Raw genomic sequence first — 11546 nt, forward strand, 5'->3', positions numbered from 1 at the left:
GAGGTTGAGTGGTGAGCGGTGAGGGTGAGTGGTTGTTGTGAGGGTGAGTGGCAGTTGTGAGTGGTGATGGGTGAGTGGTGAGTGGTGAGCGTGAGTGGTGAGGGTGAGTGGTGAGGGTTAGTGGAGAGTGGTGAGTGGTGATTGGTCAGTGGTGATTGGTCAGGATGAATGGTGAGTAGTGAGGGTGAGGTTGAGTGGTGAGGTTGAGTGCTGAGGATGAGTGGTGAGGGTGAGTGGTGGTTGTGACGGTGAGTGGTGAGGGTGAGTGGTGAGGCTGAAAGGTGAGGGTGAATGGTGAGAGTGGTGAGTAGTGAGGGAGAGTGGTGAGGGTGAATGGTGATGGTGAGGGGTGAGTGGTGGTGAGGGGTGAGTGGTGAGGGGTGAGGAAGAGTGGAGAGGTTGAGTGGTGAGTAGTAAGGGTGAGTGGTGATGGTGAGGGTTAGTGGTGAAGGTGAGTGGTAAGGGTGAGTGGTGAGGGTTAGTGGTGAGGGTGAGTGGTGAGGGTGAGTGGTGAGGGTGAGTTGGTGAGGTGAGTGGTGAGCGGTGAGGTGAGTGGTTGTTGTGAGAGGTGGGTGCAGTTTGCTGCGTGGTGATGGGTGAGGTGGTGAGTGGTGAGCGTGAGTGGTGAGGTGAGTGGGGAGGGTGAGTGATGAGTGCTGAGGGTGAGTGGTGAGAGATTCGTTAGTTTTGAGGGTGAGTGGTGAGGGTTAGTGGAGAGTGGTGAGTGGTGAGGTGTGATTGGTCATTGGTGATTGGTCAGGATGAATGCGTGAGTAGTGAGGGTGAGGTTGAGTGGTGAGGTTGAGTGGTGAGGTAGGAATGGTGAGGGTGAGTGGTGATGGTGAGGGGTGAGTGGTGAGGGGTGAGTGGTGAGGGTGAGTGATGATGAAGAGTGGTGAGGTTGAGTGGTGAGTAGTAAGGGTGAGTGGTGATGGTGAGGGTTAGTAGTGAGGGTGAGTGGTGAGTGGTCAGTGGTGAGGGGTCAGGGTTAGTGGTGAGGGTGAGTGGTGATGGTGAGTGGTGAGGGTGAGTGGTGAGGGTGAGTGCTGAGTGGTGAGGGTGAGTGGTGAGAGAGTCGTTAGTTTTGAGGGTGAGTAGTGAGGTTGAGTGGTGAGGGTTAGTGGAGAGTGGTGAGTGGTGATTGGTCAGTGGTGATTGGTCAGTGGTGATTGGTCAGGATGAATGGTGAGTAGTGAGGGTGAGGTTGAGTGGTGAGTGTTAGTGGAGAGTGGTGAGTGGAGAGTGGTGAGTGGTGATTGGTCAGTGGTGATTGGTCAGTGGTGATTGGTCAGGATGAATGGTGAGTAGTGAGGGTGAGGTTGAGTGGTGTGGGTGAGTGGTGAGGGTGAGTGGTGAGGGTGAATGGTGAGTGGTGAGAGTGAGTGGTGAGGGAGAGTGGTGAGGGTGAGTGGTGATGGTGAGGGGTGAGTGGTGAGGGGTGAGTGGTGAGGGTGAGTGATGACGAAGAGTGGTGAGGTTGAGTGGTGAGTAGTAAGGGTGAGTGGTGAGGGGAGGGTTAGTGGTGAGAGTGAGTGGTGAGTGGTCAGTGGTGAGGGGTCAGGGTTAGTGGTGAGGGTGAGTGGTGATGGTGAGGGGTGAGTGGTGAGGGTGAGTGGTGATGGTGAGGGGTGAGTGGTGAGGGAGAGGGGTTAGGGTGAGTGGTGAGTGGTGAGGGGTGAGTGGTGAGGGTGAGTGGTGACGGTGAGGGTGAGGGAGAGTGGTGAGGGTGTGTGGTGAGGGTGAGTGTTAGGATTTGTGATGATGGTGAGTGGTGAGGGTGAGTGTTGATGTTGAGGGTGAGTGGTGAGGGTAAGGGTGAGTGGTCAGTGGTGAGGTTGAGTGGTGAGTAGTAAGGGTGAGTGGTGATGGTGAGGTTTAGTAGTGAGGGTGAGTGGTGAGTGGTCAGTGGTGAGGGGTCAGGGTTAGTGGTGAGGGTGAGTGGTGATGGTGAGTGGGGAGGGTGGAGTGGTGAGGGTGAGTGCTGAGGGTGAGTGGTGAGCGGTGAGGGTGAGTGGTTGTTGTGAGGGTGAGTGGCAGTTGTGAGTGGTGATGGGTGAGTGGTGAGTGTGTGAGCGTGAGTGGTGAGGGTGAGTGGGGAGGGTGAGTGCTGAGTGCTGAGGGTGAGTGGTGAGAGATTCGTTAGTTTTGAGGGTGAGTGGTGAGGGTTAGTGGAGAGTGGTGAGTGGTGAGGTGTGATTGGTCATTGGTGATTGGTCAGGATGAATGGTGAGTAGTGAGGGTGAGGTTGAGTGGTGAGGTTGAGTGGTGAGGGTGAATGGTGAGGGTGAGTGGTGAGGGGTGAGTGGTGAGGGGTGAGTGGTGAGGGGTGAGTGGTGAGGGTGAGTGATGATGAAGAGTGGTGAGGTTGAGTGGTAAGGGTGAGTGGTCAGTGGTGAGGTTGAGTGGTGAGTAGTAAGGGTGAGTGGTGATAGTGAGGGTTAGTAGTGAGGGTGAGTGGTGAGTGGTCAGTGGTGAGGGGTCAGGGTTAGTGGTGAGGGTGAGTGGTGATGGTGAGTGGTGAGGGTGAGTGGTGAGGGTGAGTGGTGAGGGTGAGTGCTGAGTGGTGAGGGTGAGTGGTGAGAGAGTCGTTAGTTTTCAGGGTGAGTAGTGAGGTTGAGTGGTGAGGGTTAGTGGAGAGTGGTGAGTGGTGATTGGTCAGTGGTGATTGGTCAGTGGTGATTGGTCAGGATGAATGGTGAGTAGTGAGGGTGAGGTTGAGTGGTGAGTGTTAGTGGAGAGTGGTGAGTGGAGAGTGGTGAGTGGTGATTGGTCAGTGGTGATTGGTCAGGATGAATGGTGAGTAGTGAGGGTGAGGTTGAGTGGTGTGGGTGAGTGGTGAGGGTGAGTGGTGAGGGTGAATGGTGAGTGGTGAGGGAGAGTGGTGAGGGTGAGTGGTGATGGTGAGGGGTGAGTGGTGAGGGGTGAGTGGTGAGGGTGAGTGATGACGAAGAGTGGTGAGGTTGAGTGGTGAGTAGTAAGGGTGAGTGGTGATGGTGAGGGTTAGTGGTGAGAGTGAGTGGTGAGTGGTCAGTGGTGAGGGGTCAGGGTTAGTGGTGAGGGTGAGTGGTGATGGTGAGGGGGTGAGTGGTGAGGGAGAGGGGTTAGGGTGAGTGGTGAGTGGTGAGGGGTGAGTGGTGAGGGTGAGTGGTGACGGTGAGTGGTGAGGGAGAGTGGTGAGGGTGTGTGGTGAGGGTGAGTGGTTAGGATTTGTGATGATGGTGAGTGGTGAGGGTGAGTGTTGATGTTGAGGGTGAGTGGTGAGGGTAAGGGTGAGTGGTCAGTGGTGAGGTTGAGTGGTGAGTAGTAAGGGTGAGTGGTGATGGTTAGTAGTGAGGGTGAGTGGTGAGTGGTCAGTGGTGAGGGGTCAGGGTTAGTGGTGAGGGTGAGTGGTGATGGTGAGTGGTGAGGGTGAGTGGTGAGGGTGAGTGGTGAGGGTGAGTGCTGAGTGGTGAGGGTGAGTGGTGAGAGAGTCGTTAGTTTTGAGGGTGAGTAGTGAGGTTGAGTGGTGAGGGTTAGTGGAGAGTGGTGAGTGGTGATTGGTCAGTGGTGATTGGTCAGTGGTGATTGGTCAGGATGAATGGTGAGTAGTGAGGGTGAGGTTGAGTGGTGTGGGTGAGTGGTGAGGGTGAGTGGTGAGGGTGAATGGTGAGTGGAGGGAGAGTGGTGAGGGTTAGTGGTGATGGTGAGGGGTGAGTGGTGAGGGGTGAGTGGTGAGGGTGAGTGATGACGAAGAGTGGTGAGGTTGAGTGGTGAGTAGTAAGGGTGAGTGGTGATGGTGAGGGTTAGTGGTGAGAGTGAGTGGTGAGTGGTCAGTGGTGAGGGGTCAGGGTTAGTGGTGAGGGTGAGTGGTGATGGTGAGGGGTGAGTGGTGAGGGTGAGTGGTGATGGTGAGGGGTGAGTGGTGAGGGTGAGTGGTGACGTTGAGTGGTGAGTAGTAAGGGTGAGTGGTGAGAGGGCTTTGACAATACCTTAGTAGCTGTGTATATATGTAAGGTTATTAAGAAATATATTTTTCACCCGGGCAACGCCGGGTACTTCTGCTAGTCTTATATATAAAAGTCTTCGCGTGCTCGCGCTTGCGGGGGATTTGGCTCTCGGACGGTGGGCTGAATGTAGAAAAAAATTTGACAGGCGGCACGCCCTAAGCCCCGCGGTGGGAATAGGCTATTCCGTTTTCCAATCCGTAAAGTTTAAAGTAGTTTAATTAACACATTTGTGCCGTTTCTATGATTAATTATTTACTTATTGCGCCACATCGACCGTACCAAGTGACGCTAATTGCGTTGAGGGGGGGGGGACCCTGTCAAGTGGTGCGCGTTCACTCGAGCTCACGGGGACATTTTATTTTACGCGTTTAACAAGGAATAGATATACACATCACGCTGCCGATTTCTCTTCACAGTGTGATGTCCTCTTCCCCCCGCCACCCCAATGCGTGCAGTTACTGATATAAGTCCTTAGATATTAATTTAATGTTATTAAAGCGGTTACATAGTATTATTCTGGCGACGGCGGGGGGATGGTGGGGGGGGGCAAGGGTAGTGGCCCAGCCCGCAGCCTGGCAATATCTCACCTCCTCTGGCTTGCCAATCTGGCGAGGCCGCGGGCTCTGCACGGGACGAGGCGTTACTACGCCAATGTAAAGTACTATTTTATTCAATCTTTCGCTAAGAACTCAGGTTTATTGCTTTCTATTATTAAACAAATACATTTACAAATATTACAATGATAATGTTTGTGTACACATAACAACTTCGTCTTCATTCTTTACTATTATTAAACTAATAAGTTGCTTAATACTCTATTACTATTATAATGTTCGTGTGCAGAAACTACATGCGTGTGCCTAAAGTCGATGTCTGTGTGTGTGAGTCCATTTGTGTTTGTGTGCGTGTAAGTCGATGGGTTTCTACGTGTGTGGGTCCATGTGTGTGTGTAAGTCCATGTGTGTGTCTGTCTTTTTGAAACGGACAACGCCCCGTGTGTGTGTACGTACAATTGTTTGTGTGTGTGTGTGTCAGTCCATTTGTGTGCGTATCTGTCGCTGTGTGTGTTTTAGTCCACATGTGTGTGTAAGTCCATACGTGTGTGTTTCACTCGATGTTTATGTGTGTAAGTCAATGCGTGTGTGTGAGTCGATGTGTGTGCATGGCTCCATCTGAGTGTGTAAGTCAATGTGCGTTTGTGTGTCTATGTGTGTCAGTCGATGTGTGTGTGTGTGTTAATCCATGTGTGTGTATCTAAAGTAGATGTCTGTGTGTCACAGTCCATATGTCTATGGGTGTGTAGGGAAATGTGTGTGTCAGTCTTTGTAAGTGTGTGTAAGTCCATGTGTGTGTGTCTTAGTCGATAAGTGTGTGTAAGTACATGTGTGTTTACATCAATGTGTTTGTGAGTCCACGTATGTCTGTGTGTGAGTCGATGTGTGTGAGTCACTGTATGTGTGTACGTCGATATATGTGTTTGTAACTCCATGTGTGTGTATCTAAAGTGCATGTCTATGCGTGTGAGTCCATATGTGTGTGTGTGTAAGTCCATGTCTTTGTGTGTGTGAGTCGATATGTCTGTGTGTCAGTCCATGGCCGTCTGTGTTAGTCGCTTTGTGTGCATGGCTCCATGTCAGTCAGTGTAAGTCCATTTCTTTGCGTGTCTGTAGGTCCATGTGTGTATGTGAGTGAATGTATGTGCTTTATTGACCTGCTCAAGGCCTATGATACCATCAGTAGGCCTGGCCTCTGGGTTGTTCTTCATGCTTTCGGAGTCCCTCAAACTTTGCTCACGATCCTTAAGGACCTTCATGTTGGTGAGCGGCCCCGCGTCAAACTACGTGGCTGTCAGTCAGAGCCATTCCCTCTACACCTTGGGGTGTGACAGGAATGTCCTCTGGCTCCACATTATTTAACATATCTTTTTACCACGTAGTTGGTGAAGACTTCAATGGCTGTTCCCGAGGAATTACCATATGGTACAGATACAATGGGAGGTTGATCGATGCCCGGGTGCGGTCAAGGGATGCCTCCCTATTGCTCAACCATGTTATGTATGCCGATGCTCTGGTGATTGCTGCTCACTGCGGCTGAACCTGGAGCTTGCCACTAAGAGGTGGGGCCTTACCATTAGCCCCACCAAAACTAAGCACCTGCCTGCGTATTTTGTACCATCGAACAATCCACCCCCACAACTCACAATTGGTGATGCGGCAGTTGTGGAGAGATTGCCGAGATTCCAATACCTGCCCAGTGTGCTCATGACCGGCTCCGGTTTAACAGCAGAGGTCTCACTCCAAATCAGTGGAGCGGCATTATCTTTTCATCAGTTGCGTAATGCTGTGTGGAAGCTACCTGGTCTTTCGCTCCGCATGAAGCTCCAGGTCTTCTCGGCCACGGTAATTCCCTCCCTTCTCTACGCTTGCGAAACATGCACCCCCCTAATGGAACATCTTCGCCAGTTAGAAACATTTAGGCTGGCCTGCTAACGATCCTTTCCTGGATTTAACCATATTTGTGTGTGTGTGTCTAAGTTGATGTGTTTCTATGTGTGTGGGTCAATGTATGTGTGTAAGTCCATGTGTGTATCTTCCTTTTTCGCCCAAGCAACGCCGGGTACTTACCGCTAGTAAATGTATATAAATGAAGCAGACTTCCTGTGTTTTTTTGAGAACCAAATTGCGCCAACACTATGAAACCTACACACCCCATATTTTCCATGTGTACTCAAGGGTAAGTTATTATGTTTTCACGCAATTTTTAGCTTACCTGTTCACCTTCAACACCTGTAACACCTGCACACTCCAACACCCCGCTGCTGCTATATTTTTTCTCATTTACCACATTATCCTTACATATTATCAGGCCTGCATTTTTGCCACAAAATTAATTAACTTCCAGGTCCTTATTGTCCTCTCTGCACACGCACGGCTCACCTATAATATACTGTAATATTTCATCATGGAACCTTTTCCAGTACTAAAATATGAGAATAGGTTTTCTCCGTTTTTCTGGCAATAAAACAGGTGTTAAGATGTTAAAACACCAAACTGAAACCTTTAACAAGGAATCATGTGTGCATTAACCACAATACTTGTGGTCAGAATGCAAACAAAAACACTCTGATAGAAAATGCATGGTCTGCTGCTGAGGCAGACTGTTTTAGAAGGTTTGAAATGGGTGTAGCCCAAGGGTCATAAAGAAGTGGCCGGGGCAAGTGATGTTAACGTAATAAATTAGCATGTTAATGTGAAATCGAAAAGTGGTGCAATCCAAAGCGGCCTCCCTACAAGACAGAGAAGGAGCGAGGCTCTACCTGGGTAAACAACAACTACCACCACGACAACGATGTGAACTTCTCACTTCGGATCTCAGTGAGCACGCATGAAAATAAATCACGCTTGCTAACACAGAGCGCACGCCTGGGATACACTGCCGAGTTCATAGATGACCTCGCCACCGAGAAAGTTCAGCATTATCTGACAAGCACAACGGGGTGGCAGCCAGATGCGAACTGCCCATATCCCCCATTTAACACCCTTGCCGAGCACGCGTGTGTGTGAGAGATTTGCTCGCGAGCGTGCGGAATTCCGACGGCTGGGACGGGATAGAACCATTGCAAGTCTTCTTCCAGAGGAGGAGGTGAGGGGGGGGACGAGGGAGCCTCCGGGATCCCGTGAGACAACCCCAGGATGGGTGGCAGGGATACAGACCGGCATAGGAGATAACGCAGGCCATGAGACCCAAGTACGCGAGGAGGTAACCCAAGTACGCGAGGAGGTAACCCAAGTATGCGGGGAGGTAACCCAAGTACACCTGAATGTGACCAAGCTGCAGTCCACAGCGGAGATAGTCCAGTCCGAGGTGGGAGGGCTGCGCTCCATGGTCGGGGGGCTAACCAGGCGAGTATCTCAATAAGAGGCAGAACTCGAACAAATGCGCACTGGGAGGGTAAGGGGGAGTGGGAAAGGGGCCTCTTATGGAGCCACCGCCCTTCCCCGTGCGTGCTATCTATGCAACCAATGGGGGCATCTCGTGATAGACAGTCCCCAGATCGCCCGCGTGAGTGAAGCATCAGGGTTAAACACCAAAGGCCTCCCTAAAGAGGGGACCACAGAGGAGTGCAATCCACGTGGTCCCAACACAAATAAACTGTCGTGATAATGGTGAGCGAGTGACCCCCACACAGATGCCGACAACAACACCCCAGAATGCGGCGACTGTGAGTGACTGGCTGCGGGAGCTGGTGGCAGGTATAATGGGGGCCACGTCGCTCGTGGAAGGGCAGGTGAACAGGCGGCGTACCCGGATTCTGCTGGACACGGGGAGCGGTAACGTCACTCTTGAGTGCAACACACGGCAGCGTGGTCGGGGTTGAAGTGAGCCGCCTACAGGCCCCGGATCGTGCGCTGCACACTGCAAGTGGAAGTGGGATGGGGAGGGTCACCCTTAAGGGTCGCCTCGGACACCAGGTGTGTAACCAGGAGTTATACGTGTCGAGCGTGTTATGCCACGAGTGTATTGCAGGTACCGACCTCCTGGGAAAGTTGGGGCTCAGCGTGCAGCCACCGTGGAGGGCAGCGGGGAGCGGATTCCTTTCTTGGGACAAGAGCCGGGTTGCCCTCGCTTCAAGCCCGTGGCCGCTATCCTGGCGTCGGCCGTCACCGTCGGCATTGGTGTTCCACTGGGTTTTCCGTTTTTCTTCCAAACCTAAACTCAAAATATATTTGGTGGTGTTCAAACAGTCGAATGCAGGACCCTCCTGAAACATAATCTTTAACTGCTAAATGAGAAATTAAATTGAAAAACCCTCAAACACAGTACAATATTTTTTATTTTACCAGGTGAGGCCATCTGAGCTGCATAGCTCTTTTTCAGAATCGACCTGGACACAAATGATAGCTCAACTTAGTGGGTTATAATATGGAAATGTATTGCAGCAAAATTCTCAAAACGCATGTTTCTAAATGTGGAGAAAAATCAATGCCACTACAGGGAGAGAGAGAAAAAAAATAAAAATGTAAACTGCAATTATAAATGCGTCAGGGTTGGAATCGAACTCACGCACGCAGAGTACGCTCACGGAGTACACTAACACAAATGAGTACACTCGCTCACTCGGATTATTTTTTCTCTGGGTCCTTCGATTTTCCCCTCCACATTTAGTAACATGCATTTAGATTATTTGGCTGCTACAATCTTCCACGTGAAAAGCCATTTCGTTGAGCTATCATCTATGGCCAGGTGGCTTCTGACAAAAGATCTAACAGCTCTGTGAGCCTTGATTGGTAATATAAAAATAGTTTACACCATTGGAATCTCATTTGCCATAAAAAAAATATAATTGTATTTTTTTACCCTTTTATCTGGCAACAAAACTGACTCGTTTTTACGAGGAATCATGTTTTCATAGACCACAATACCTGCAGTCATAATGCAAACAAAAAACATAACTCTGATAATGTATGCACTGTCCTTAAAGTAGATTGGTCCACACCCGAGACAGCTTTCCTTAGAACCTAGTCTCACATGGTGTTGGACCAGATGACGCCAAAAGGCGCACAACTCAAAGACAATGCACCATCAGAGAAAGAGACTAGGCTCTAAGGAAAACTGTCTCGGGTGTGGACCAATCAACTTCAAGGACAGTGCATACATTATCAGAGTTATGTTTTTTGTTTGCATTATGACTGCAGGTATTGTGGTCTATGCAAACATGACTCCTCGTAAAGAAGGTGTCAGTTTTGTTGCCAGATAAAAGGGTAAAAAACAATTATAAAAATAGTTGTTCATCGGTCTAAAGGGTGCATCAGCAAAACCAACTCGGCAGAACGCTCCTGAATTAGAGTGCTGAGACTCATTGTGGTCATGTACTCGAGTGTGCACCATGGTGGCTGGGAGATGTTAACTGCCTCTCCTGGAATACAGGAGGTGGTGGGTTCGATCGCGACCCCTCCTGTATATTTGGAGTTTGTGTGTCTCTCTCTCTCCCCGTGGTCGCGTGGATTTTCCTCCGGATCCTCAGGGTTTTCCCCTCCACATTTAGAGTCAACATCACCACGCGTTTACAGTATTTGACCGACAGACATTTCCACACGTTGATAAGCCACTTTGTTCTGGACTGGTCGCTTCAGAAAACAAGAGCGGTATAGCAGCTGAAGTGGGCTTGGCCTGGTAGGATAATAAAAAAACTGTAGAAATACTTAAAAGAAACAAAGTTTCAAAGTAGTGAGTCAGATGAAGACAAATTAAACTTAAGCAGAGAATTAAAGCAAATGCAATCAGGCGAGGGCAGGAGGCAAGGCCCCGCATGGCTAGGCCCCGCGTTGTAATGTTCCAACCTGAACATGGATTCCATACTCGCTGCTACTCAATTGATATCCCTACGAGAGACGGAGCGAGGCTCTACCTGGGTAAACAACAACAACCACCACAACAACAACAACCACAACAACAACAACCACCACGATGTCAACTTCTCCCCTCGGATCTCAGTGAGCGCGCGCGCGGTGCAGCAGCTTCCGGATATATCGTGACGTCACGCGGCAGCAGGAGTGACATCACGTCACTAGCGGGGTTCATCACACAATCCCCTCCCACAACAAGCAGCGGTGTAATTGAATAAATTATGTTAACAAGCCGGGCCCACGTGGGGTGATTGGGCTTGGTTGCTGAACCCGTCGCAATGAAATAAATTATGTTAATGAACCGCCAGTCAAACGCGCGGTGGAGGGGGGGGGGATTGAATATCTTGGTGACATGACGTCACTAGCGGGGAACAGCTTTCCCTGGCGTCTCACGCCGACGAGTTAATGAGTGGTGACGTCACTGTGTGTGTATAAACTGTGTGTGTGCACTGTGTGTACAAACTGTGTGTGTACAAACTGTGTGTGTGTGTACACTGTGTGTGTACTCTGTGCGTGTACACTGTGTGCGTGTACACTGTATATACACTGTGTGCGTGTACACTGTGTGTGTACACTGTGTGTACACTGTGTGTACAAACTGTGTGTGTGTACACTGTGTGTGTGTACACTGTGTGTGTGTACACTGTGTGTACAAACTGTGTGTGTGTACACTGTGTGTACAAACTGTGTGCGTGTACCCTGTGCGTGTACACTGTGTGTACAAACTGTGTGTTTGTGTACACTGTGTGTACAAACTGTGTGTGTGTGTACATTGTGTGTACACTGTGTGTGTACAAACTGTGTGCGTGTGTGTACACTGTGTGTTGGCACAGTCGGGGGTACAGATGGTGCATCGGCCAGTCAACTGAGTCAGTCGACCCATGGCACCTGGGTCTACCCCGTGCACATAGCCTGGCACAAGCGCCATGGTGACGTGACCGCCACTTAGTGGCGAATGGCGGTTGTTGTTATTGTTACTGTGTGTCCGGCAAAACAAGAGATGGCACCTCAGCCAGCCATCTCATTGAGTAGCCATTACCAGATCATCAGCAGATGCAACAGGGCTGACCAGCAGGGAAACAGGTCCCTGCGGGGTGGGCTGGTAGGAACGAACAAATGAATGGCTATAATAAAATGAAATGGCGGGGGTACG

The 11546-nt window shown here is 50.3% G+C and overlaps 1 long non-coding RNA gene across 1 annotated transcript; it reads right to left on the reverse strand.

The window, feature by feature from the left end:
* Window positions 1-8130: 8130 nt before the first annotated feature.
* On the reverse strand, window positions 8131-10507 carry LOC133361532 (uncharacterized). The gene is made up of 3 exons (XR_009757377.1): window positions 9758-10507; window positions 8522-9364; window positions 8131-8402 (listed from the first exon to the last, which is right to left on the reverse strand). It is a non-coding gene; the product is annotated as an uncharacterized LOC133361532 (long non-coding RNA).
* Between the last annotated feature and the right edge of the window lie 1039 nt (window positions 10508-11546).

This window comes from Lethenteron reissneri, unplaced genomic scaffold (genome assembly GCF_015708825.2).
Source record: "Lethenteron reissneri isolate LAM-NWPU_2019-01 unplaced genomic scaffold, ASM1570882v1 scaffold_113, whole genome shotgun sequence".
Classification (NCBI taxonomy): Eukaryota; Metazoa; Chordata; class Hyperoartia; order Petromyzontiformes; family Petromyzontidae; genus Lethenteron; species Lethenteron reissneri.